The sequence below is a fragment of the Carya illinoinensis genome, chromosome 2 (genome assembly GCF_018687715.1).
Source record: "Carya illinoinensis cultivar Pawnee chromosome 2, C.illinoinensisPawnee_v1, whole genome shotgun sequence".
In the NCBI taxonomy this organism is placed as follows: Eukaryota; Viridiplantae; Streptophyta; class Magnoliopsida; order Fagales; family Juglandaceae; genus Carya; species Carya illinoinensis.
In genome coordinates, this window is record NC_056753.1 from 7,770,728 (window position 1) to 7,797,472 (window position 26,745).

A 26,745-nucleotide genomic window follows, 5' to 3' on the forward strand; every position below is an offset into this window, starting at 1 on the left:
ACAAGAGAAGGTTGATTTATTTTGTGATAGTCAGAGCGCTTTGCATTTGGCAAAGAATCTAGCATTTCATTCAAGGACAAAGCACATACGAGTTCAGTATCACTTCGTTCATAAGAAGGTGGAAGAAGGAAGTGTGGATATACAAAAAATCCATACAAAAGACAACCTAGCAGATATATTAACAAAGCCAATTAATAATGACAAGTTTATCTGGTGTCGATCCTCTTTAGGCCTAGCATATATGTAAGCGGCATGGAGATGGAAAGTGTAGAAAAGATAGAAGGATTACAAAAGTGACTTTAAGTGGGAGATATGTAGCGGTAAAGCCACTTTTATGGACTTTTATGGGTCAAAAATAGTGGCTAGTTGAGCTTGCGTTCACATTTGTTTCCGCCATCTTCTACCGCCAAAGCCACCTTTATGGGTCAAAAATAGTGGCTAGTTGACAACCTACATTAAGCTTGCGTTCACATTTGCTTCCGCCATCTTCCACCGCCAAAGCCACATTTATGGGTCAAAAATGGTGGCTAGTTGACAACGTACATCAAGCTTGCATTCACATTTGCTTCCGCTATCTTCCACCGCCAAAGCCACCTTTATGGGTAAAAAATGGTGGCTAGTTGACAACCTACATCAAGCTTGCGTTCATATTTGCTTCCGCAATCTTCCACCTCCTTTAACTCCTATAAATACATGTTTTTGCTTTTAGAAATCTATCCCATTTTGAAAGAAAAATTTAGAGAAAGAGAGAGAGTTTTAGAGAGAAAAATAGTGAGGTTTCTCCTATATATTGTCTCTCCTTTTATAAGAAATAGTGAGTTTTCTCCTTTTATAAGAGAGGGTATTGTCAATTGTGCTCTCCTTATTCAAGAGAGAAATTCTTGTAATCCTTTTGCTATAAGTAAAATTCTTCTACAATTGGAGTTCCTTATTATTTCTTTTATTCTTTCTCATTTCTACTTCAGTTGTAATTGTATGCCCTGTACCACAAGCGCCTAACAGCTACGACCTTGTGAAATGACTTCTTTACTTGGATAGGATTAGCTTGGGTGATGCCGGAAAGGGTAGACCTCCTAGCTTCTTGGCGAGGCATCTGGGGCAACCCTCAGATTGCAACAATATGGAAGATGGTCCCAATTTGCCTATGGTGGTGTATATAGCTGGAAGAGAAATGCAAGAAGATTTGAAGATCAAGAGCAGTTACTAGTTGAACTTAAAAGTTTACTTTTCAGTACTTTACTTCATTGGTCGATTTTAATTATTTTAATGGCACGTGTTTTCGTGACGTGTATTGCTATACTAGCATGCATAGGTGACACTATTGTATATGTCCTGTATACTTCGGCCTTTGTCTATTTTATGCTCAATAAAATGTTGTTTACCGACCAAAAAAAAAAAAAAAAAGTATTATACAAAGTGCTATATAGTCCCTTACTGGAATAGTTAGTGTTGTATGGTCCTTGGTATTATACTTAAGGAGACATAAACTTTGGCATATTGCATTACATTGCATTATAGTGTTATACTTTTCCTCCGTTACTTTATAATGGTTTTGGTATGTACTAGTTATCATACTAAAGTACTTTGCATTATGGTATTATAAGTATAGCTTATTTTGCCACATTAGTTATATTATTAACTGATGTGATATGAACTTATAAAAATAATTATATTATTACCTGATATGAGAAACTATAATATTATGATACTTATTTTGGACTATATTACATATATTATTAATGTTTTAGTTATATTATTCTAGTGGGTCTCACTTAAGATAAGTTTAGATGTGTTTGGATGTTATTTATAAAAAAAAAAAATCATTAACTTTTAATTATTTAGTATAATTTATTCATATTGCCAGAAAATGCTCTTCAGTTTGGTTTTATGATAAACTTGTAAGATTATATTCTTAAATATATTTAAAGTAAATAAGGAGAAATAGCACATTGGGGTTGGCTCTAGTAAGGGCCCTAGTGTGCTCTGGTTTAAATCTTGGGCGCAAATAATTTCTAGGCACCATTTCTCATCAGTTAAAAGCCAATGATCTACCTAATTTGTGTGATGTCGATGCATTATATGGGTCCAGGATTTAATTGGGTAAAAGATATGTTGCGTTTGCATGGCCTCTGGGTATCTTCGTTATAAAAAATAAAGTAGATTAAAAAAAATTGTCTAGGAGCATTCAGACTCGAATTGGAGGTCAACACTCAACCCTCAAACTCCCACCCCTTTTGTTTGCTTTACTTTTAGGATACTGTCATCCTTCCTGTGAATTTCCCTTGGTCATTCAGCTACACATTATGGTTTAGGGTTGAGGATTTATGTTTTTTTTTTCCTTATTGGAGTATTGGGAAAAGATTATTCATGGCTGATAAGCTATTTTCCATCTTTTTTTTCTTTTTCCTCCCAGCTGTTAAGCTGTTTTATTTAGAAGGTGCTATTATTTCATGATTTTTTTTCCTTCTTCTTGTTGTTTTTGTTCTAGGTTTAATATTTTAGATGTAGCATTAAATTATGTTCCCCACATCATAATCTAAAATGAGTAATCCTAGATATAGTCCTAGATTGTGTAAGTCCCGCACGCTCTTTTTGAAAAAAAGTGCGGTTTACTATTAAAAAAATAATCTTTTCACTTGAGTTCCAAATTTGCCTACTTTTTTCAGAGGGAGTACACAGAGTTTGCACACTCTATGATTGCAATTATCCTTTCTCATCTAAAGATATCCTATTTTTTGTTTCTAAGGTTTATCTGACAATTGATTGGCAATCTTTCTTGTTGTCTTATATTTTCAGGTGAAGATAATCAAGTGTCTTGTGGAAAATATTGTGGCGGACATATCATTCGACCAACTTGGAGGATTGTGCACTCTTTGTTTCCTTGAGGAGGTAAGTGCTTCATTTTGGAAACTCATACTAATTCTCTCTTTGAAAAAAATACACCATGATGATGTCTAAGTCTCTTTGCTGAATCGTAGTTTTTGCTTTTTAGGTTGATCATTTGATAAATCAGAATCATTTGTTTAAGCGTAGCATCATATTGATAAAGGCCTGGTGCTATTATGAGAGCCGGATCCTGGTTGCTCACCATGGGCTTATCTCAACTTATGCCTTGGAAACCTTGGTTCTTTACATATTTCATGTCTTCAATAATTCCTTTGCCGGACCACTTGAGGTGACTTTGATTAATTCCCATACTTGTTTTGTTTTATTTCTGTCTATACTTCTGGAAGTTTTTGTTTTTAATTTGTTGGCATGTTCAGGTCCTCTATCGTTTTCTGGAGTTCTTTAGTAAATTTGATTGGGACAATTTTTGTGTAAGCCTATGGGGTCCTTAGTTCACTTCCAGACGTATCAGGTATGTATTATTTGCTTCAAGATTCTTGTATTAGTACTTGGTTGAACAAACCCAGATTTTGCCAAAGTCTACCATTGATTTTTTTTTTATTTGGAAATTTTCCAGCGGAACCTCCTCGAAATGATGGTGGAGAGTTACTACTCAGCAAGTTGTTTCTAGATGCTTGTAGCTCAGTGTATGCTGTTTTCCCTGGTGGTCAAGAAAATCAGGGGCAACCCTTTCTTTCCAAGCATTTTAATGTAATTGATCCCTTGCGGGTAAACAACAATCTTGGCCGTAGTGTCAGTAAAGGTAGATGATTTTAAACCTAATACACTTATTAATTAACTGCTCTTAAGCTGTTTCATTGAGCTTTCGTTGTTCCTTTATTCATGGCAACTACATCTGTTCAAGACTCTGATACATGTACAACTGTTGATTATAAGTTGCTGCTAGATCATTTAATTTGTTAATCTAATATTTTTTTGTTCTGCTGAAATTTGAATTGTTCTGATACATTCTCTGTTGCAATGAGTTCGTTGGACAAAATATATTTTGGTCATGTTATTGGTTGGTAGCAACTAGTCACAAGCTTGTCCTCTTTTGTCGTTGGAAAATTGTGCTTTTGACTAGCCAGCTTTGGTACTATATGAGGAGAAAAGAGGATTTATATGTTCCAGCCACTGCATGCAGGCCACTTTTTGGTGTTTAAGTTTGTAGTATGTTTAAGGGAGAGCTCATAAACAACTTGGTAGGATGGATGTTGTGTTATTGATTTTGTAATCTTTTCTATTTGAAATGCAAATCATACTTCATGTGATATTGCTTCATTATTTCCCTTTTGACTAGGCCAATTCGACACTTTAAGGCCATGTTAGGTTGGTAGGATTTTTTAGAGTTCTTGAGAAGTTTTGAAAGAAATTTTGAGATGTGTTTTTATTGGGTTGTCTGAAAGTGGGTGAGAAAAAGGAGAAATGTTTTGGAGAAAATTTTTGTGAGAGTTGTTTTTTTGTGCTTTGTGTGAAAGTTGTTTTGATTTGTGTTCTTTGTTTTCACAAAAATCATGATTAGATTAAAAGATTTTTCTTGAGAAATAGAAAAGTTTTTTGAGATTTAAAGGTTTTTGGATTGGAATATAAATTTTGAATTATTTTTTTGACAAATATATAAATTTTGAAAAATTAGCCTTGTTTGGTTTGCTTTTACTTCTATTTTTATTCCACATTTTGAGATGCGATTAAGAATGCAAAGTTTTTACTCCATGAAAAGAGTCTCTTGGTTTACAGCTTTTTAAAAACAGGCATCTGGTTTTTAGAACTGACTTTTTACTGTGGTTTTTTTTTTTTTTGTTTTATTTTTCAAATCCATCCATTGACTATCTGTTCGAAACCCTCGCAGAGAGATTTCCACATTATTATATTGCTAAATAAATGTTAAAAACTATATGTACTTACAGAAGTAGTAAAAATAAAAATAGACATAAAAATAATAGGTTTCCATAAAAACTAAAAAATAAAATGGAAACTTACTAACACTAAATTTAACAAACAGAAATTAAAAAACTAGAAGGGAAACACAACATAAAAGACAAAAAAGATGTAGAAATTTAAAATGAATAGAAATTTACCAACAAAAAGCACATAAAAATAAAGAAATAAATTAAATAAATACAAAATAAAAAGAAGAAAATGGGCGAGGGAATCTTGCCTTCATATTTTAGTTGTTTCTTTAGATTATTCTTCTTTAGTCTTTAAAGTTAGATTTTTATTTTTAAATTTATTTCTTTTATTTTCTTATTATTGAATTATTTTGGTTTCTTTTTTGTTTTGCTGTGGTTATAGTTTGTGAGTTCTATTTGTTCCATTCTTTTTAATCTTTTTATGTTTTGTCTTTTTGAAAGCTTTTATTGTTTTTTAATCCTTGTTTTTGAAATATTTAATTTATTTCTTTTTTTATTTTTTATCTAAAGAAGAAAAAGCTAAGAAAAAATCAAGTGATCATTGATCTAGAAAGAACCATTTTAATGGAGGAGATGTCTATGAGGTAGAAATTAAAAGTTTTATAGTTTAAGAGAGGGCGATAGATGTACAAAGTTTTTCAATCGTGTGGCTAACTCGGATAGGAAACAGTGCTTTTGAGATGCTTTTGGTGGATGGCTCGGGCCTATGGTCAAATTGAGATAAGGTATCATATTGTGTAGTGTTACGGCCATATTTGCTTGCTAAGCTGTTTACATGGAGGCCCAAGCTAGATGGATTTGCACTTTAGTTCATAGAGGAAGAGATGGCCATGTGGTTTGAGAGGCCATTTGAAGACAACATTTGAGTGGTACTTTTGTTGGTTTCTTCAGTAGCTCTCATGGTTTAAGACAAGATTGTTGTTTCTGCAACTTTTCGTAATTTTTCATGGATGCACTCATCAAATTGTTATGGTGGCCACGATCCGTTAGCTGCAACTGACAGAATGATTCATATTGAGTTGATATAGTTTTATTGGCTATGATTGATGGAGGTTTTCGCTTTGGCTTTTTTATGGGGGATCAGTGTGGCTTCTTTGTTGTGGAGAATGTTATAAGGGAGGATTTGTTGCAGATGGAGACAAAGAAGCAAACGGTGCATGGCTCACCGTTTACTATTTTGGCTCATTAGGCACCGTTCGGTGTTTTTGTATTGTTAGGCACCTCCCCACCTTCCCAAGAATCATGCAGCAAATTGCTGCAATGTAATGATCTGCTCTCCTATAAATAGGAGAGCTTAAGGTGTGCAGCAGAGTGTACAGCAGAGAGTGCAGATAGAGTGTAGAAGAGAGAAAGAAGAGAGGAAGAGAGTGGGTGAGCAGAGAAAATTTTTCTGTAAAAATCATTTCATAGTGAAATAACAACAGCTGTGGACGTAGGCAATTGCCGAACCACGTTAAATTTCGTCCCTCCTTTATTTAGAATCGTCTCTGTGTCAGAACAGCTCCCAACAACTGGTATCAGAGCACTGGTTCGAGCTGTCTGAAAATTCAAGTTATTCAAAATCAATTTTTGACAACTCTACGGTGTTCCTCGCGTCGAGATGAATCCGTTGCTGCAAAAGGAATCGAAAACGGAGGTCGGACGAGGCTACACGCGCCCCTAGAAGATCAGCGCGTGCATCTGCTGCAACTCACGCGCCCCACGCACTCCGGAGGTTGAAGACGCATGCACCACACGCTCCCACGCGCCCCCAGGCGCCAGGGGTTGAAGACGCGTGAAGGACACGCGCCCTAGACACGCGCCTCACTCTCCCCCACGCGCCACAGTACTGTACGCGCGTGTATTACACGTGCCCACGCGTTGCCCACGCGCACTGTGTAGCGCGTGTATCTCACGGGCCAGACAGATCAGAACCGTCCGTTTTTCAGATCTGTTTTTGGCTAGATCTAAGCCATTTGGAGTCCGATTTCGACGATCAAATAGTGCTTTCCAACTATTTGGATCATTCCGGACTCATCCGTAAGGTCGAAATTTTGAGATTCAGCATCAGTACATTGGATCTGAACCATCCACGTGTTGCAGATCAATTTGGGCTAGATCACGCTAGTTGGAGTTCCATCGCGACGATCAAATAGTGCTGACAAACTATTTGGATCATTTCGGACTAGTTTCCAGCTAATTCGAGTGTTTCGGATGCAACGGTGATCTTTATTTGTTTGAATTTGAACTCATTTGTAAAGTTATGGCTGGAGAAGAAGCTAAAGGTGTTAGTATCGAAAAATTTGACGGTACAGACTTTGCCTACTGGAGAATGCAGATAGAGGATTATCTCTATGGGAAGAAACTACATCTTCTACTCCTAGGAAGAAAGCCAGACGACATGAGCAATGAAGATTAGAGTTTCCTTGACAGACAAGTTTTGGGAGTCATTCGACTAACACTGTCAAGATCAGTTGCACACAATGTGGGAAAGGAGAAGACCACAGCGGATTTGATGAAAGCTCTATCGGACATGTACGAGTAGCCATCAGCCAATAATAAAGTGCATTTGATGTACAAGCTATTCTACTTGAGAATGGCAGAAGGAACTCCAGTTATTCAGCATCTGAATGAGTTCAACACCATCATCAATCAATTAGCTTCAGTGGGGATTGAATTTGATGATGAAGTACGTGCATTGATTGCTCTAACTCAATTGCCAAAGAGCTGGGAGGCCATGAGAACAGCTGTCAGCAATTCTTATGGCAAAACAAAGATGAAGTATCAAGATATCCGGGACTATATTCTTAGCGAGGAAGTTCGCAGAAGAGATACAGGAGAAGCATCAACTTCCAGTTCTGCCTTAAACCTCGAGACGAGAGGTAGAGGAGCTAGTAGAAGTTCAAATCGGGGCAGATCGAAGTCCCGAAAAGGCAGAAGTAAATCTAGATCCGAAAAACAAGTACAGTGCTGGAATTGTGGCAAAATTGGCCACTTCAAAAATAATTGCAAGGAAGCAAAGAAGAAGAATGAGCATGACTCTGTTAATGCCACAACAGAAGAGCTCCGAGATGCCTTACTCCTTTCAGTCAACAACCAAATTGAATCTTGGGTGTTAGATTCAGGAGCCTCGTTCCACACTACAGCACACCGAGAAATCATGCAGAATTATGTCACTGGTGATTTCGGGAAAGTGTACTTAGCAGATGATGAAGCGTTGGAAATCGAAGGCATGGGAGATGTACCAATCAATTTGCCCAATGGAAGTGCATGGTTGCTACAGAAGGTGCGACATGTTCCCAAGCTCATGAGGAACCTGATTTCTGTAGGACAACTTGATGCTGATGGGCATTCGGTACTATTTACCGGTGGCACGTGGAAGATAACAAAAGGAGCTATGGTAGTAGCTCGAGGCACAAAAACAGGTACTCTATACATGACTTCAAGTATTAGAGATACTATTGCAATTGCTGATGCAAATGCCAACCTATGGCATCAAAGGCTTGGTCACATGAGTGAGAAAGGAATGAAAGTACTATTATCCAAGGGGAAGTTACCAAAGTTGGAATCAACTGATTTCGACATGTGTGAAGGTTGCATTTTTGGGAAACAGAAAAAGGTTAGTTTCCTGAAAAATGGTAGAACTCCAAAATCTACAAAGTTGGAGTTGGTGCACAGATTTGTGGGGGCCATCCCCAGTCGCTTCTCTTGGAGGATCGCGGTACTATGTTTCCTTTATTGATGACTCAAGCAGGAAATTATGGGTTTATTTTTTGAAAAATAAATCTGACACATTTGATACTTTCAAGAAGTGGAAAGCCATGGTTGAAAATGAAACAGGCTTGAAGTTAAAATGTCTGAGGTCAGACAATAGAGGAGAGTACATCGACGGAGGGTTCAAAGAATTCTGTGCTGCATATGGGATTAGATTTCAGAAGACTATTCCTGGGACACCGCAGCAGAATGGCGTAGCTGAACGCATGAACAGAACTCTCAATGAACGTGCCAGAAGCATGAGGCTGAATTCAGGATTGCCTGAATATTTTTGGGCTGATGCAGTTAACACTGCAGCATATTTGATTAATCGGGGACCTTCAGTTCCTTAAAGTTCGATCTACCAGAGGAAGTCTAGAGCGGAAAGAAGGTAAATCTTTCCCATTTGAAAGTTTTTGGCTGTTTATCATATGTTCACATAGATTCTACTGATCGTAACAAGTTAGAAGCCAAATCTAGAAAATATTTTTTCATCGGTTATGGTGATGAATAATTTGGCTATCGATTTTGGGATGATAAAAATCGCAAAATCATCAGAAGTAGAAATGTGATATTTAATGAGCAAATTCTGTACAAAGCTAAGTCACAAGCTGAATCTGAGGAACAGCCAAAGAAACCTGAGGTTGTTGATTTTGATGTTACTCAAGTCAACACTGATCAAAACGAGGATCAAGAAAATGATGATACACAGATCGAACAACGTACACCACTCACTGCTACTCGAATATCTTCAAGGACAATCAGGCCACCACAGCGGTTCTCACCATCTCTATACTACATCTTGCTAACAGATAGTGGTGAACCGGAAAGTTATGATGAAACTCTACGAATTGAAGATTCGATCAAGTGGGAGAAAGCCATGCAAGATGAGATGGAGTCACTGATGTCAAATCAGACATGGGAGCTAACTAAGCTTCCAAAAGGCAAGAAGGCTTTGCACAATAAATGGGTGTACAGAATTAAAGAAGAACACAATGGTAGCAAGCGCTACAAAGCCAGAATGGTCGTGAAGGGGTTTCAACAAAAAGAAGGTGTCGACTACACAGACATTTTCTCCCCAGTTATAAAATTGACTACTATCAGGCTAGTGTTGGCAATTGTGGCTGCAGAGAATCTACATCTTGAGCAGTTAGATGTGAAGACTGCATTCCTTCATGGTGATTTGGAGGAAAACATTTATATGCACCAGCCACAAGGATTCTCAGTGAAGGGAAAAGAGAATCTAGTTTGCAAACTGAAGAAGAGCTTGTATGGCCTAAAACAAGCTCCACGACAATGGTACCGGAAGTTTGACAACTTCATGTGCAGTAATGGATTTACAAGACTGCAGGCCGACCATTGTTGCTATATGAAGAACTTTGACAACTCTTATATTATCCTACTGTTATATGTGGATGATATGCTCGTTGCAGGGTCAAGCATCGAGGAAATCAATGAACTGAAGAAGCAGTTGTCAAAGCGGTTTGAGATGAAGGATTTGGGTGCTGCAAAACAAATCCTTGGTATGAGAATTATTAGAGACAGGTCTAATGATACTCTCAAGCTCTCGCAGGAGGAGTATGTAAAGAAGGTGCTTAGAAAGTTTAACATGGACAAGGCGAAACCAGTAAGCACACCCTTAGCTAGTCACTTTCGACTAACTAAGGATCAGTCGCCAAAGACGGAGGAAGAGCAAGAATGCATGAACAGAATACCCTATGCATCTGCCATTGGTAGTCTTATGTACGCCATTGTCTGTACAAGGCCAAATATTGCACAAGCAGTGGGAGCTGTGAGCAGGTATATGAGTAATCCAGGAAAGCAGCATTGGGAAGCAGTCAAGTGGATTTTAAGATATCTACAAGGCTCTTCAGATACGTCACTATGCTTTACAAAAGCAGGTTTAAAACTACAGGGATATGTAGATGCTGATTTAGCAGGTGACGTTGACAGTAGAAAAAGTACTACTGGATTTGTGTATACGCTGGGTGGTATAGCTGTATCGTGGGCTTCTAAGTTACAGAAGATTGTTGCTCTCTCAACTACAGAAGCGGAATACGTTGCTATAACTGAAGCAGGGAAGGAAATGGTTTGGTTGCAGTCATTCTTGGAGGAATTGGGAAAGAAGAATGAAAAAGGCATTCTGCACAATGATAGTCAGAGTGCTATTTTTCTTGCAAATAATCCAGCCTTTCATTCCAGAACAAAACACATACAGTTGCGATACCATTTTATCCGATCTCTTCTCGATAGTGGACAACTGATACTTGAGAAGATTCGAGGAACAGAGAATCCAGCATACATGTTCACAAAAGTAGTTACTGCTGACAAACTGAAGCTGTGTATAGCTTCAGTTGGACTTCGTACTTAAAGGCATGACTTGAAGTTGCTGTGATGATTGTTATGAAGATATGTAGACTCATTTGTCTCCAAGTGGGAGATTGTTGCAAATGGAGACAAAGAAGCAAACGGTGCATGGCTCACCGTTTACTATTTTGGCTCATTAGGCACCGTTCGGTGCTTTTGTATTGTTAGGCACCTCCCCACCTTCCCAAGAATCATGCAGCAAATTGCTGCAACGTAGTGATCTGCTCTCCTATAAATAGGAGAGCTTAAGGTGTGCAGCAGAGAGTGTAGACAGAGTGTAGAAGAGATAAAGAAGAGAGGAAGAGAGTGGGTGAGCAGAGAAAATTTTTCTGTAAAAATCATTTCATAGTGAAATAACAGCAGCTGTGGACGTAGGCAATTGCCGAACCACGTTAAATTTCGTCCCTCCTTTATTTAGAATCGTCTCTGTGTCAGAACAGCTCTCAACAGGATTCTTACTCTAAACAACACGAGGAAGTGAGGCATGATATTGGTTAATTGTTGTTGCATGTGCAAGAAAAAGGGCAAGTCTGGTGGATCATCTTTCTTATACATTGTGAGGTTGCTAACATCATATGGAAGATGATCTTTGGCTTCTTTGGGATCATTTGGGTTTTGTCTTCATGGGTGGTGGACTGAATATATTGGAAAGCTCAATTTGACAACCATCTCTGTGCATTTTTGTGGAAGTTGACCCCATTGTGCATACTATGGTGTTTATGGAGAGAGAAAAAGTGTGGCTTTGATGATTGCAAAATGATTGGTGTTGGAGCTCAAGTGTTTCGTTGTAAACACTCTTTTTATTGGATAATGGCCCAAGATGGTGTTGCTCTCTCTATTTCTCTTTTTCTAGAATTTTTACTTTTCTTTTTGTTTGTTAGGTGGATCTTTTGTAGACATCCTGTGTATTGGGGTAACTCCCAAAGCACCCCTGCTCTCTAAGGGCTCTTTTTTATGCTTCAAAGCTGGTTTTGGGTTGAAAGTGAATTTAGTTCAGCCAGAGATGGTTCTTGCGGGTAATGTTTCTAATGTTGATATTCTGGCTAGCACATTGGGGTGTAAGATATTTCCTTTGCTTATGAAATAGATAAATTGGCCTTCCTTTGGGCATCTCTAAGGCCCAGTCTATTTGGCATGGTGTGAGTGAGAAGATTGAGCATTGATTAATGGGAAGAGGGTGTGCTTGTCAAAAGGTGGTAGGATCACCTTGATCAAGAACACCCTTTCTAATTTGCTTACATGCCTTTTGTCCTTGTTTCCCCATCCCACTAGTGTGATTAATCAAATTGGAGAGGATTGTCTTGTGGAAAGTCATAGTGGATTTTAAATTTGGTTGTGCTTAGGGTGGGTGGTATTCTAATGAGGTACATGGACCTCAAACTAAACTTGAGGGAAGAGAGGAGAGAGGAGAGAGAAAGGGGGGGTGATGGTTGTAGGACTCGATTTTGTTTGACTTTTGGTGTGATGACCAGCCTAGAAGGAAGCTTTTTCAAAACTGTATGGCGCTGCCCATGCACAGGAGGCTTTAGTGGTTGATTCAGTTGAGTTTTCCGTGGCTTTCCTTAGTGGAATGTTAGGTTTTTTAGAGTGGCTCATATTGGGAGATTGATGCTTTCACAGAGTTCTTTCAATTTCTTCTACTCTATCAGATTCACCTTGGAAGTACAGATTATATTCTTTGGGCCCCTTCCAAGAAGAGAAGTCCACTATTTGATTTTTTTACAAGGTCCTTATACCTTGGCTTAGTAACTCCTTCGCAATAATACTATCCTCGTGAGTAGCATTTTTTGCTTACCTTAGGGAAGATCCTAACCACAATTAGCCTAAGAAAACTTCATATTATTGTGACATGTTGCTGTTGTATGTCTATAAAGGTAGGGGAGTTTGTAGATCAGATTTTACTCTGCTATGAGATTGGCAGTGCTTTTGGATTGACTTCTTTAGTTTAGTAGGGCTGGCTTGGCTTATCCCAAGAAGGATAGTAGATCTCTTTGCCAAATGGACAGGCTTATATGGTAGCACAAATCGCAATGTTCTGGAAGATAGTCCCTATTTGTCTAGCATGATGTATCTGGATGAAAAAGAATGATAAAACCTTCGACTGTCATGAGCAGATGATGGAGGATCTTAAAAACTTTATTTTTCAATATTGTTCCTTTGGGCAACTTCTATAAATCTAAATGGGATGAATTTTCATGATTTTCTTTTCTTATTTCTTATTTCTAGTTAAGTGTTTGTTTTTTATGCTTTGTGTATTTGGAATATGCCCTTTGCAATTCCTAACTAATTCTTCACTATAAATGGAGAGAAATGAAAGCAGTTTCAATGATCATGAATGGACAATGGATGAGCTTAGAATGTTTTTTTCTTAATACTTTATTCAATTCGTCCATTGTAATAGACTCATGGTTCATGATTTCCTTGTATCTTTAGGCAATCACGCATAGGTGTTGCTCTTGTATGTGACCCGTGTACTTGGACTCTACCTATTCTCATTAATAAAGTTTCTTCTTTACTGATAAAAAAATAAATTCTTCACTAATAAAAAAATTATCAGCTTTTTCTTTGCCTTTGATACATTTTTTTAATCTTTTATCTTGTCTATTATTTTTATGATTTATTCTTGTGTTTCAATTTATTTTTCATTTTTTTAATTTTTTAGAAAGATTTTTCTTTTTATATATTTTAGATATATTTGTTTCAGACATTGGAATCGAGCATGGTGCCATGTTAGTCGTTTGTTGACATGACACTTTTTTGTCAGTGGTACTAACGGAGTACAACAGAAGGACCATTTCTTTTAATAGCCATAACTTAAGGATTAAAAGTATTTCTCTTAAAAGTAAGTCTGAAAAACCAAGAGACTTTTTTTGCCTGTTATAGTAGTTTAGAAACTGAAAGGGAACTGCAAATGTTAGTGATGTTAGGAATAATCCCAAAAGCTTAGACTACCGGGGAGTGGGCCAACAATGAGTAACTATCCTCACACACTAACCAACCGTAAGGACCAAGAGTTGGCTTTGAACAATCAGGAAGTGGATAAATAATGTTTAGGTATCTTGCACCAGAACTAACAGGTTGAAATAATGAATATTTTTAATGCTGAAGCTAGCTGTGATACTTCTATGTTGTACTGTATATTGCACGATTGGCTTGGGGCTGTATTTTCCTATTATTTAGGAGGTCTGTGCCTTGTTGCACACTCCATACTTAATGAACGATATATTTCACATTTCACACATTCATGTCACCTGCATTGCATGCGTATGCCTGAATCCGTTAAATAAAAAATTATACTGTAGCCAGATGCACAGTAAAAGATATTAAGAGTGAGGCCTTAACAATGTATGGCTGGAACGTGGATATATTTTTTTTCTTTTTGCATTTATAAAACTAAGCTTTTTTTAATGTATGTCTGCTCTGCATACTTTATGCACTTACCAGGAAGTTTAACACTCGGGGACCAAGAGCACAAAGATGTCCATTAGTGGAGTTCTGTCTCTTTTGTTTTCCTTTTGTGTTTATTTTTGTTGGCCTGATTTTACCCTCACTTGTTGGTATGATTTTATGCTCACTTGTTGGCATTTATAGTAATAAATTTTTGCATATCAATATTCTTAATACAGCAATAACACAAGCACGAGCTTACCCTTTTCTACAGAATATAATATTGATATATGCATATTTTCTAGGTAACTTTTTTAGGATACGCAGTGCTTTCACATTTGGCGCTAAAAGGCTGGCAAGGTTACTTGATTGCCCAAAAGATGACCTATTGTTTGAAGTTAATCAGTTCTTTTTTAATACTTGGGAGAGACATGGCAGTGGCCATCGTCCTGATGCCCCGAGGAATGACTTGTGGTGCTTGAGATTGTCCAATTCAGACCACTTAAATGAGTCTGAGAGTCTCGGGAGTAATTCAAGTGACCAAAGAAGTGATTTTTCCTCTCGTAATGAAAGTCAAGTTGATGGAACACGAAGTTCACTTGGTGATTCCTTCCAGCCTGGTAATCATTTCCTGAAAAGTGCAACTAGAACCAGTTATGGAAACCCAAACAACTCAAGGATATCCAATCAGGTTAGACGAGAAATCAGTTCCAATAAAGGTGCACATGTGGATATGGTTCAGAAAAGTTCTAAAGCTGATAACCTAGCAAATGATGTCCAGGGAAAGTGTTGGAAATGGACCGAACAAACAAAGGCTAAGTTGAAGTAAATAATAGCGGAAGCAATAAAATAAACAACAAGCACACAAAGAACACCAAGATTTAAGTGGTTCAGCTCAATGTGAGCCTACGTCCACTGTCGGGGTCGGTTTCAACAAATTTACTATGAACAAAGATGGAGTACAAGAGTATTGATCACAAAATCCTTAATCCTAAAGCCCCAATACACCTAATGGACTCTTAGGATTGTGTACAAAAAGATTCTCAAAACTCTCTCTAACTTGGCTGCTGAGGGCTCTCCAAAATGAAGAGAAAATGATGTATTTATAGCACAAGGTGCTAATTCAGAACATTCGCTCGAGCGGACGTCGAGCGAAGTGTCGAGCGCACGTTAGGGTTGCATTCTCGCTCGAGCGGACAGTCGAGCGGAGGTCGAGCGGAACTCTCTGGATGAATTCGCTTGAGCGGACAATCGAGCGGAACTCTCTAGATGAGTTCGCTCGAGCGGACTGTCAAGCGGAGGTCGAGCGGAACCTTAGCTTGAGCCAGGGTCGAGCCACAGTCGAGCTAGGGTCGAGCCACAGTCAAGCCAAGCCCCAAAAAATACATTTTCAGCAGGAAATCAAGCCAAAACTCAACAGAAAGTTTGTCTTTGCAAGGACATGTTCCAGCCCTAAGCTTACTGAAACGTATTGTGAAATTTCTTCTCATGCAAGGTGTAGTAGAGCCCCAAAAAGTGGAAAAGCCCAGAACTTTTCTACTAGGTTGGATAATAGGAGTAAGAACCAAGAATCTGATATTTTGGCAAGCCATAGTGCTAGAAATGAGGAACCTTCATCTGTTCGGCACTTCTCCATCCGTCATGGTCTAGACACTGCTGCTGACTCAAACAACGGTTCCAATAGTTACCATGAAGAGTCAGGCTCAGGAGCTATCAGTGAAAACTTTGCTACTGTTCTGGGGACACGGGGAATGCATCAGGATGAGCAAGATCTTGTGAACATGTTGGCATCTTCTACAGCACATGGTTTTAATGGACAGGTTCATCTTCCACTGAATATGACTTCTGGTCACTTACCTCTTCCTATCCCATCTTCAGTTCTAGCTTCAATGGGATATGCTCCAAGAAATTTGGGTGGAATGGTTCCCACAAATATCCCCTTTATTGAGACACCTTGGGGAACAAATATGCAATTTCCTCAAGGTTTTCCTTTGCCATTAGCTCCCAATTTTCCTGGCATTGGATTAAGCTCAAATCCTGAAAATTTGATTGAATTTGGTAATGAAAATTTTGGCTCAGATGAAATGAACCACAAGGAATGTGACGCCCCCAAATCCCCATGCACGGACACGGGAAAATCGAGACGTCCGGATGATGATAACCCGGGTCACCACCCTATCGACGAGTTCCAAGTGTGTGCAAAAGCAATATAAGTGCACGAAGAAATACGCAGCGGGTAACGAAAGTCATATAACTAAGTACCGGAATTTTTCTTATAACTAAGTACCCCCACCGCCCCCCCCGGCCCCCCCCCCCCCCCCCCCCCCCCGGTGGGGGCGTGGACACCATCTGAACCAAGAATGCATCCGCTCCCCATGCAATCTCTCTTCTTGCTTGAATTGCCGATATAATTACCGGCTTTTCTTTCAATTTACTCCCCGCAAAATCCAGACAATCACCATCTGGAAGCTGAAAGCTAATTATCCGACTTCTGCAATTAATACTCGTAGAATATCGGTATAGCCAATCCATCCCGAGGATGATATCAAAACCCAACAGCTTAAACACCACCAAATCAGCATCCAAGAACCTTCCATCAAAATTTAACGGGCATCCCAAAGCAACCTTGGAACACCACACCATTTCACCATCGGGTAGAGCCACTACCATAGACTTCGGCAACGGTTCCGTGACCAAATTACACACCCGAGCAAAAGTAAAAGATACAAATGACTGTGACGCACCGGAATCAAACAAAGTGCAAGCATAAAACTCATACAAACGGACTCTTCCTGAACCAAACACATTAACCCATGAAATCCAAAAAGCAAAGGAGAAACCAAAAATACCAAAAATTAAATCCAACTTAAAATTAAATAAATCCATACCTGTAATTACTCCAGCATCATGGGTCGCTGGTGCCTCATCATCTACCTCTCCGGGTGTGACAGCATAAACCCGGGCTTGTACTGCTTGTCTCGGATTGGTTCTTCCACCGTGTCTACCTCCACGGCTTCCTTGAACTCTGACGGGGCATTCCCGAGCAATATGTCCCACTTGGCCGCATCGGTAACACTGGGGTCCACTACTCAGCCGACACTCGCCCTCATGAGCTCTATTACACGCTCCACAAATTGGCACTCGTCCTCCCATACGAACACCTGAGGACGTTTGAGGTAGAGTTCCGGTCCGCTGAACAAATTTCTGAGGCGAGCCCGAGCTGCTTCCTTCACCAGAAAAATTCCGCCTCTTATGTCCTGGAGGAGAGCCCATACTCAGATTATTTTCTCGCTCCACAAGGGTGGCCACATCCACTAATTCCTGAAAAGTGGATATCCAATGGCTGACCACCATACGACGTATATCAGGGCGTAGTCCCTCCTAAAAACGATCAGCTCGCATCTCCTCTGTGGCAATAAGGTGGGGAGCAAATCGCCCAAGTTCTATGAATCTCCGGGCGTACTGTTCCACTGTCGCGCCCCCTTGGACCAGATTTGAGAACTCTCTTGTCTTTTGCTTCCTTACCGCTGCGGGAAAGAAGCGGTCATTAAATTCCTTCTTGAATCGCTGCCAGGTCACAGCAGCGAAAGATCCCAATTCTGATTCCAGCATCACCCTCTTGGTATCCCACCAATCAGACGCGGTGCCTTGCAACAGATAGCTGGCGTAGAGTACCTGTTGCGCCTCGGTGCATCCACACACCTCAAATATTCTTTCCAGGTCTTTGATCCATTTTCCAGCTTGGAGTGGATTCTCTTCTCCAGTGAAGTGTGGGGTTCTATGAGCCAAGAAGCGCTCATAGGTGCATCCGGCTTACACCATGCTACTGGACCCTCCTGGGTACATCCAAGGTCTTCCCTGATGTGGCCAAGGACTTCCTGGTTGTGGCCAAAACCCTCCTTGCTGTGGACAAGGCCCTCCTTGTTGTGGCCAGGGAACCCCTTGTGGTGGCCAAGGTCCTGTCTGTTGAGGCCTAATATTCTGCTGCATGAACTCCGTCATCTGTCGTATTGCTTCGGCTATGGAGTCATCTTTTGAGGTATTGCCCCGTGACTCCTGAGTAGATTTCCTTGGTCTCCCCATTTTTTTTCCTATCACCACAACCTTTGACCCCCTTTCAGAAAATAAAAATAAATAAAACCAACAACAAACAAAAACAGAACCACAGACCAACACCACATCACAGAAAACAAAAGAAACCAACTTGCAAAAACATAACTGAATAAATAAAAACAGACAAACAAGCTCAAACAAAAAAAAGCAAATAAAACAAATAAAACAACTTAAATAACCTTACTTAACATAAATTTTAAAACACAACTTTAAAAAAAAGCATTCTGGTACTACCTACGGGATATGTGGTTTTACCCAGAGCCAAACTGCTCTGATACCACTTGTGACGCCCCCAAATCCCCATGCACGGACACGGGGAAATTGAGACGTCCGGATGATGACAACCCGGGTCACCACCCTATCGACGAGTGCCAAGTGTGTGCAAAAGCAATATAAGTGCACGAAGAAACACGCAGCGGCTAACGAAAGTCATATAACTAAGTACCAAAATTTTTCTTAACGTAATACAAGCTGTTTAAACATACATAAATAAAATATTACAAAATACGAATATAGTTTTAAACCAAACTATAAAGCATAACATCAGCAACCCGGCGGAGCCACATCCTCCGGCTCAGCCTCTTCCTCCTCATCCTCGAATCCTGTACCAAAATCTACGGAACCAAAAAGGTACCGCAGGTAAGTAAAACCCAAATACCACCAGATAAAAACACATAGAACTCAAACAACATGCATGAAGTGATGCCAATGCGCAAAACCCATAAAACATAATTTTCCACACACGCCAAAAAACTCATTTGGCTCAAAAACAAACCTTTCCAAATATCACGCCAAAAGTCACATTTGGCCTTTATTCATCTCAAACCATTATCCATTTTAACCCGTATGCACCATGACCTCCCCTAGGGGTCATCCGCACACCCTGGCTCCAGTGCCACACCGCAGAGTACCACCACGCATATGACACCTAACGAGCGATGCCCAGTTCCACGCCCCGCATGTTCGTAGCTAAGCATCCTCTAGCCCTCGCCAGCGAAGGGCCACGGAGTCGGTGCGTAGAGCGATGCCCGGTTCCGCGCCCGGCGCGTTCGTAGCCAAGCACCCCCTAGCCCCCGCTCCCGTCGTCGCCCAGCGACAACTCAGGGGACATCACTCAGTTTATTCCACTCCCGAGTGACCAGAGAAGCTCCACCGAGATAATACCCCATCCCGGCTTGGGGTCGTGATACACACGCACCCGTAAGTCCACTTACGCCAATAAACAGGCTTTTCTCAATTAAATAAAAACACATGTGCATGCACCATGTAAATGCCATATCAATGCACAAAAATAATCAACCAACATATATCAATAAAACAAGCAACTCCGTCCTCCATCCATCCGACCCCCGAACTCCTCGGACTCAGTCCGGAATCAACCAACCAGCAGATAAAATTATTGAATGAGCAATATATTTTTAAATCTGAAAATAGGGTTTGGAAAATACTTACAGCGCTATATGGTATTTTTAGAAAGCTTGCGGCGTTGCAAACGGCGGAGAAAAAGCAACGTAACAGTGAAAATTCACAGTGGCCGTGGGTTGTAAAATACCCACTTTTGAACGGGGACAAACCAGGGCTTGGGATTGATAGGGAATGGTCTAAGGATGATTATGAAGCTATTGGAAGTGGTGGTTAGCCGTGGGTGGCGGCGGAAATGGAGGTTGATGGCCGGATTTCCCAAAATGGAAAGCTAGCTCGTGGGAGCTGTTCCGGTGACTATTGGAGGCCGAAAATGGGTGGGTTAGGACGGCAAGGGACCGGTGATGAAGTGGTGAAGAAATGGTGGCCGGAGGTGGAGCGACGGCGGCGGATCGGAGCAAAAACCGTGGGGGCTTTGATGGCGTTTTCCGGCCAAACGACTGGCCGGATGGGGCTGAGGTTTGGTGGGGAGGTGCGCCGGAGGGAGGGGCTTCGACCAGTGGGGGCGGTGTGCCGCACGGCGGCCAGACAGAGGCGGGTCGAGGGGTTGGGCTGCAACGACGTGAGAGAGAGAGAGAGAGAGAGAGAGAGAGAGAGAGAGAGAGAGAGAGAGAGAGAGAGAGAGAGACGGGGTCGACGCGGGAGGAAGGAAGAAAGAAAAAAAAAAGAAAAAAAAAAGAAAAAGAAAGAAGAAAAAGAAAAGAGAAAAAGGAAAAAGGAAAAAAAGGAAAAAAGAGATGTAAGAAAGAGATGAGGTCTAATCCTCACTCCGGGAAAACAAAACAAATCCGCCGAAACGAGATTAAAAATCGTAAAACAACTAAAATAAATAAAACACAACATCAAATAAAATAAAAACCAATTTTAAAACGTAATAAATTAAAATAATTAAACTAATATATTAATTAAAATAAAAACAACCTTAAGTAAAAATACACGCGAAAGCGGAATCACAGGGAATCTGATCGTGATATCTGGCATGAGCAGGACGGGTTCTGCTGGTGGGTTTGATCTTGATCATGAAATTTTTGAAATGCTTCAGTCAGATGACAAGCAACAGTCAACTTCGGCTAGTTTTAACTCTGTTCCTTCGTCGCGGGTTGCCAGTTCTAAAAGCTCTACAAGAGTTCAACAGAAGATTGCAAAAGAAAACCGAGGGTCATCAAGGGAAGATCATATAGACAACCTCCATTATCATGATAACAGAGGAAATGAGGTTTACCATGATGACCAAATTGCAAGTCCGAGATCCTTGTCTACTGCACCCCCTAGTTCACTGAGGAGTAGAACTTCTTCAGAGAGTTCTTGGGAAGGATCCTCGGCAAAGGTCTCAAAGTCAGCCAAGGAAAAACGAGGTAGGAAAACTGCTACATCTACTGTCCCATGTACCATTCATGTGAAAGGCAAGAGCGTGCCTGATCTATCCTCCACTCAGACAGACAATGACAGCAGAGACTGGAGTCCACTCTCAACCATGGGCACTGAAATAGTAGAAGGAAGCATGGGACCTCAATCTGCTGCTTCTCTAAATGTTCCAAGCCATCAAATTCCTCAAATGCTTTTAGGTCATGGTTCACAACAAAGGGTTCCAGATAATTCTGGAGTTGTTCCGTTTACCTTTTATCCTACAGGGCCACCTGTTCCTTTTGTCACAATGATGTACAATTTGTCAACGGAGACAGGATCTTCTGATGGATTGATGAATCATTTAAGTAGGGAAGAGCGGCCAGATAATGGTGATTCTGGTCAGAATTTTGATTCATCCAAGGGACTTGATCAGCCTGAGGTGTTAAGTAATTTCAATTCTTTGAGAAGGGCTACTGCTGTTGACTCATCACAGCCAAGGCTGACATTCTTAACAGTGACTTTGCTAGCCATTGGCAAAATTTGCTGTTTGGGCGGTTTTGTCAAAACTCACAGTATCCTGCTCCTATGATTTATTCTTCACCTGCTGTGATGCCTCCTGTCTTATTACAGGGTCGATTTCCATTGGATGGTACAGGGAGACCTCTGTCAGCAAATATGAATGTCTTCACTCAGTTTATGAGTTATGGGCATCGGGTTGTTCCTGTTGCTTCTCAATCTGTTTCAAATAGACCTGCTGCTGTTTATCAATGTTATGTGGATGAAATACCAAAGCATCGTAGTGGGACCGGAACGTACCTGCCAAATCCTGTAAGATCAATTTTAACACCCTTATAAATTGTTAAGCAGTTTCTTTGCTTTTTAATTTTGCAATTAGAGTATGCCAACGAATTACTTTTACTCAACAGTTTCATATTGGACCTTTTGGGTGGAAGATGAAAAGCACAGGACCCAACCTGAATTCTGGTGTTTTGTTTTCTCACTTGAAATGCATGTTTCATGCATATTATTTTTTAATATTAGGTTGACAGTATGTTACAATGTAGACAAATTTTCTAGAAATATTTTGCCACCCGATATATCTCTATAATAAAGTACTTAGGTGGATGGCTTTGAAAAGTTGTGGAGTGTTTGAGAAGTATAGTGAAGTCAGTTTTGCATATTTTATTTTGCCTTTGTTTTTTGCACCTATAAAAAAAATTCCTTTTTCTTTTTAATTAGTTTCAAGTCTTATCTTTCCTGCTCTGTCAAAGTTCAAAATTAGTGGTGCCATAGGGTTATGGGTAATAACTGTAGGTTTGAAAACTCGTTTTTTCATTTACCCGCAACATATTGGGTCCAACTCTGATATCTTTATTTTTATGATGAGAACAGAACGTGCAAACACAACATTTCATTTTCTCATGAAGCCCCAGACGTGTTTAAAACACTGTTACGCTGAACTTAAAATTGCTGATAAACAATGCTTTGTTCGGTCTATTATGTGGATGTTTAATATCTTACTTATTTACTTCAGAAGGTTTCTAATCAGGACAGACATTCTACAAGTTCCAGACGTGGGAATTACAGCTATGATAGAAGTGATCACCATGGTGATAGAGAGAGGAATTGGAACATTTATTCGAGGTCGCGAGCTGCTGGGCGCAGCCATGGCCGCAGCCAAGCTGAAAAGCCAAACTCAAGATCAGACCGGTTAGTGGCAAGTGAGAGTCGAACTGACAGGCCTTGGGGCCCACATAGACATGACTCATTCCCTTCACACCGTTCTCAGAATGGTTCAGTTTGCTCAAACTCTATGCAGACTGGTCCTGCCAACGTGACATATGGAATGTATCCAGTACCAGCCATGAATTCCAGTGGGGTGTCGTCAAATGGACCTACTTTTCCACCTCTCGTTATGCTGTATCCTTATGATCATAGTTCTGGCTATGGGTCACATGGCGAACAGCTTGAGTTTGGCTCGCTTGGACCACTGGGTTTCTCAGCTGTGAATGAAGTATCGCAACTGAATGAGGGAAGCCAATGTAGTGGGGGATTTGAAATTCACGGTGACTCTGCTCAACGGTCCTCATCCGATGTGCCTTCTTCACCCCATATCCAGAGGTAGTTGGTGCTTTCTCCAAGACTGCTAATAATCGTAAAACAACTGAAATGCATGAAGTCTGTAAGTACTGTATTTTTCCAGTTGTGCTGCTGCCAACTTCTGGTTGACCCCATCGTATGGGTCCAGCTCGTCATACCGATCTGTTAAATAAGTGATTTCGTTTCTCACAAACCTCTTGAACTTGTTATTGTGATAGCATAATGTGTAAACTCAGGGAAGAAGAGGAGGAATGATAATTGTTTTTTGTGCTGTATCTATCATGTTTGTCGTTTATGGTCTAAAATTTAATTTTGTAATTTTGTTCTATATTTTTGTCAGTTGCTTCCTTTTATTTCACTGGAATTCTTTTGTGATGCTGTCAAATTTTTTTAATCTTAACAGGGGGATTTGATTTCAATAGAGCGGTAGCTCAGAAGAAAATGTCAGTTGAAAGCTGAGGATTTTTTGCCTCTGTGCATTTCCAACCAGGGAGGGAATGATACTGGTAGAAATTATGATGGGGAACCCTTCCATTTTCAAACAAGAGATGCCATGATAGAGGAAGAATTGGATATCCGATTTGAACATATCTTAACATGTTTCTCATGGAAGGGTCACCCTTAAGTGCTGGCCTTGTGCTTGTTTGTACAATTCATAGTTGGATGTGCTCTGTTTTCGAGGATAACAGGGTTTCGGCGGTGCTGGATGCAGGAAACTAGTTAGTTTTTCATTTTAGGCTGATAAATTGTAACCCCACTGAAATAGGAACTCCAGGGGCTTTGAATTTAGGATTTTACTTACAAAATTGCTTCTGTCAGGATTTTCTCTTACACGATGTATTAGGGCTTTTTTCATCAATATGCTCATCATTTGGCGGCTCTTTTATGAACTTGCCTAATATGTTACCAGTGTATCAATAACAAAGACAATTTTGGTTGAAGAATTCTAGCTAGCTTTGACTATGGTCTTCGCTTCTTTCTTCTCTCTGTGGCAAGGCAAATAGGTGAAGAAGCAGGGTTCAGAAGAGGAAGAATGGCAAGAACCAAAAGAAGACTCCCACTTTATAGAAAGAGATCAGAGATATTCTTCGTATAGCAGGTAAGTGCTCATATTTGTCAAAAAAAAAAAAAAAAAAATTGTCAAAGACAAAATTGCTCATACTTCTGTCTTATATTTTTTGTTTTTGGCTGCAGTTATTTTAGGGGTCTTTACTTTAATTCTTTTTACATGAAAAGATCATTTTTTATTTTTTTTATTTTCTCATAAAAAAAGAATCCTTTCATGTAGAAAGAATTAAAGAAAGAGCATCAATTTTCCTTTTAATTTATTCGAGGTGTTAGAGGCTAAAGTCAAATCTGGTGATAATGATATGGTCTCAGGGGCACTTGCAGATATTAATGTTATCTTGGTTAGTCAAAGTGACGAAGTAATAATGCATTGTAGGATGAATATGATTGAAAATTCTCGGAGTCTTGGTATCTAATATTTGTGGTGAGAAAGATTATTGTTAGCATAGCTTTGCATACTTGGGCTTTATGGGAGCGCATAGAAATCTTGGGCGAGTGGTTGAGGAGATTCCAGATGAAGGATGCTTATCAGCCAAGGAATGCTGGTTGGATTTTCCTCACTTTGAAGGGGAAAATCCATCAGTTTGGATCTTTAAGGCTAAATTGCTAATCAATCTTTTGCTTTTCATTCCCCCCCCCCCCCCAAACAATCAGAGAGTCATGATGGCTTCATTTTAACTTAGAAGGGGATGTCTTGGTATGGTTTCAGGATGTAGCAGAAAGTCTCTTCACTGGAAGGGCTTTAAAGATTCTGTTTTCCCCCAACAGCGTATAGTGATCTCATGGATGCTTTGACAATGTTGAGAATCTTCAACAGTTCGTATCTATGAGACATAATTCGAGGCTCTCTCCAATAGAATTGAAGGGTTGAAGCACAAGCTTGGCTGCTTTCTATGCGGATTGAAGGATGAAATAAGGTCACACCCGAGTTCTAGATCTCAGAATTAGGGATAAATTTTGAAATTTAAGCCCATGGGCTTACAATTCTGACCGAAGTAATTTGGGTTATTATTATTGTGTAATTCTTAGCCCAATCTGGTATATAGCTGGCCAGCAAATGCAATGGGAATAAAATTGAGATGATGCAACTTGTTTTCAATTTCTGCACTGTATTTGGGGTTAAGTGTTGAGGTTCCTCACCCCTCCTTATGTACTTTTGTTTTATTCTTTTACTTTAATTATTAATTCAAATCCGCAGGGCAACACAAAACAATGCATTACTAGAAGAAATAATTGGAAACAATTTCGATAGGCCAAGCGCATTAGTTTTAAGTAGTTCTGTCGGTTCAATAATAAAATATCTGAAATTTCAGAAAGTCTCATATCTACACCAGTAATGATGGTATAATTTTATTGTTTAAAATCAAATCTCTTATTTAAAAAAAAAAAATTACTTTTTTACAATCTTTAAATGATTTTGTTTTGTAATATTTTTTTGAGATATAGATATTGGAGGTTGGTTGGGATGAAATGGAGATGGAAGATGGGAATTTGTAAATTGTGTGATGTGGATTTTGAACTATGCATATGCTTAAATTTGGAATGTTGATTGTTTGTTGGGTTGAATTGATGTGGTAATATTGAATTTTTATTGATGCATTCAATTATTCTATTTTAATGCAGCCATCGACATTTTTGGTTAGAGGAAGATTTACGATGGTTGATTTACACCAACCAATCTATTACATGTCGTGAAAATTGCAACAAAACAATTGGATATGACAAAAACGAGAAGTTTTTATGTTATAATTGTAAAGAAATAGCGATTTCACAATCAAGGTAAACATTTTTTTCCCATATTTTGAAATTAAAAATTTTTACATTATAATTAGAACATATTAATTGCTAATATTAACAAATAATAATTTCTTTACTATTCTTAAATGTCCAGTTTATTTAGAAAGCATATAATGACGGCATGTCAACCCTAGTAGTTGCTTTTGGATCTATAATAGAATGAATTTTGGATTGTACAATGATAGATCTTGTAGAACATGCATGGGAGGTAAGATTTATACTTTTAAGTTTGTTTAAAAAAGTTAAGATATTACCATTTTATATGTTTTTATCGTTATAAGAGCATCTCCCCTGCAATAAGACATTACCAAAGACTATCATTCATTTCTTATCTCAGATTTTGTTTGCAATATTCTTGAGATATGGGAGATGCTTCTGTAACGATAAAAACATATAAAATGGTAATGTATTAATTTTTTTAAACGTACTTAAAAGTATAAATCGTACCTCCCCTACATGTGCTACGAGATATGTCATTGTCAAATCCAAAATTCATTTTGTTGTAGATCCTAAAGCGACTACTAAGGTTGATGCACTATCATCATACGCTTCTAAATATACTCGACATCTAAGAAAAGAAATTAGCAATTAATATGTTCTAATTATAATGTAAAAA

At 39.3% G+C, this 26,745-nt stretch overlaps 1 pseudogene; it reads left to right on the plus strand.

The window, feature by feature from the left end:
- LOC122301668 overlaps nucleotides 1-25,492 on the plus strand; it is a 32,169-nt pseudogene extending 6,677 nt beyond the window's left edge.
- The last annotated feature ends 1,253 nt before the right edge of the window (nucleotides 25,493-26,745 follow it).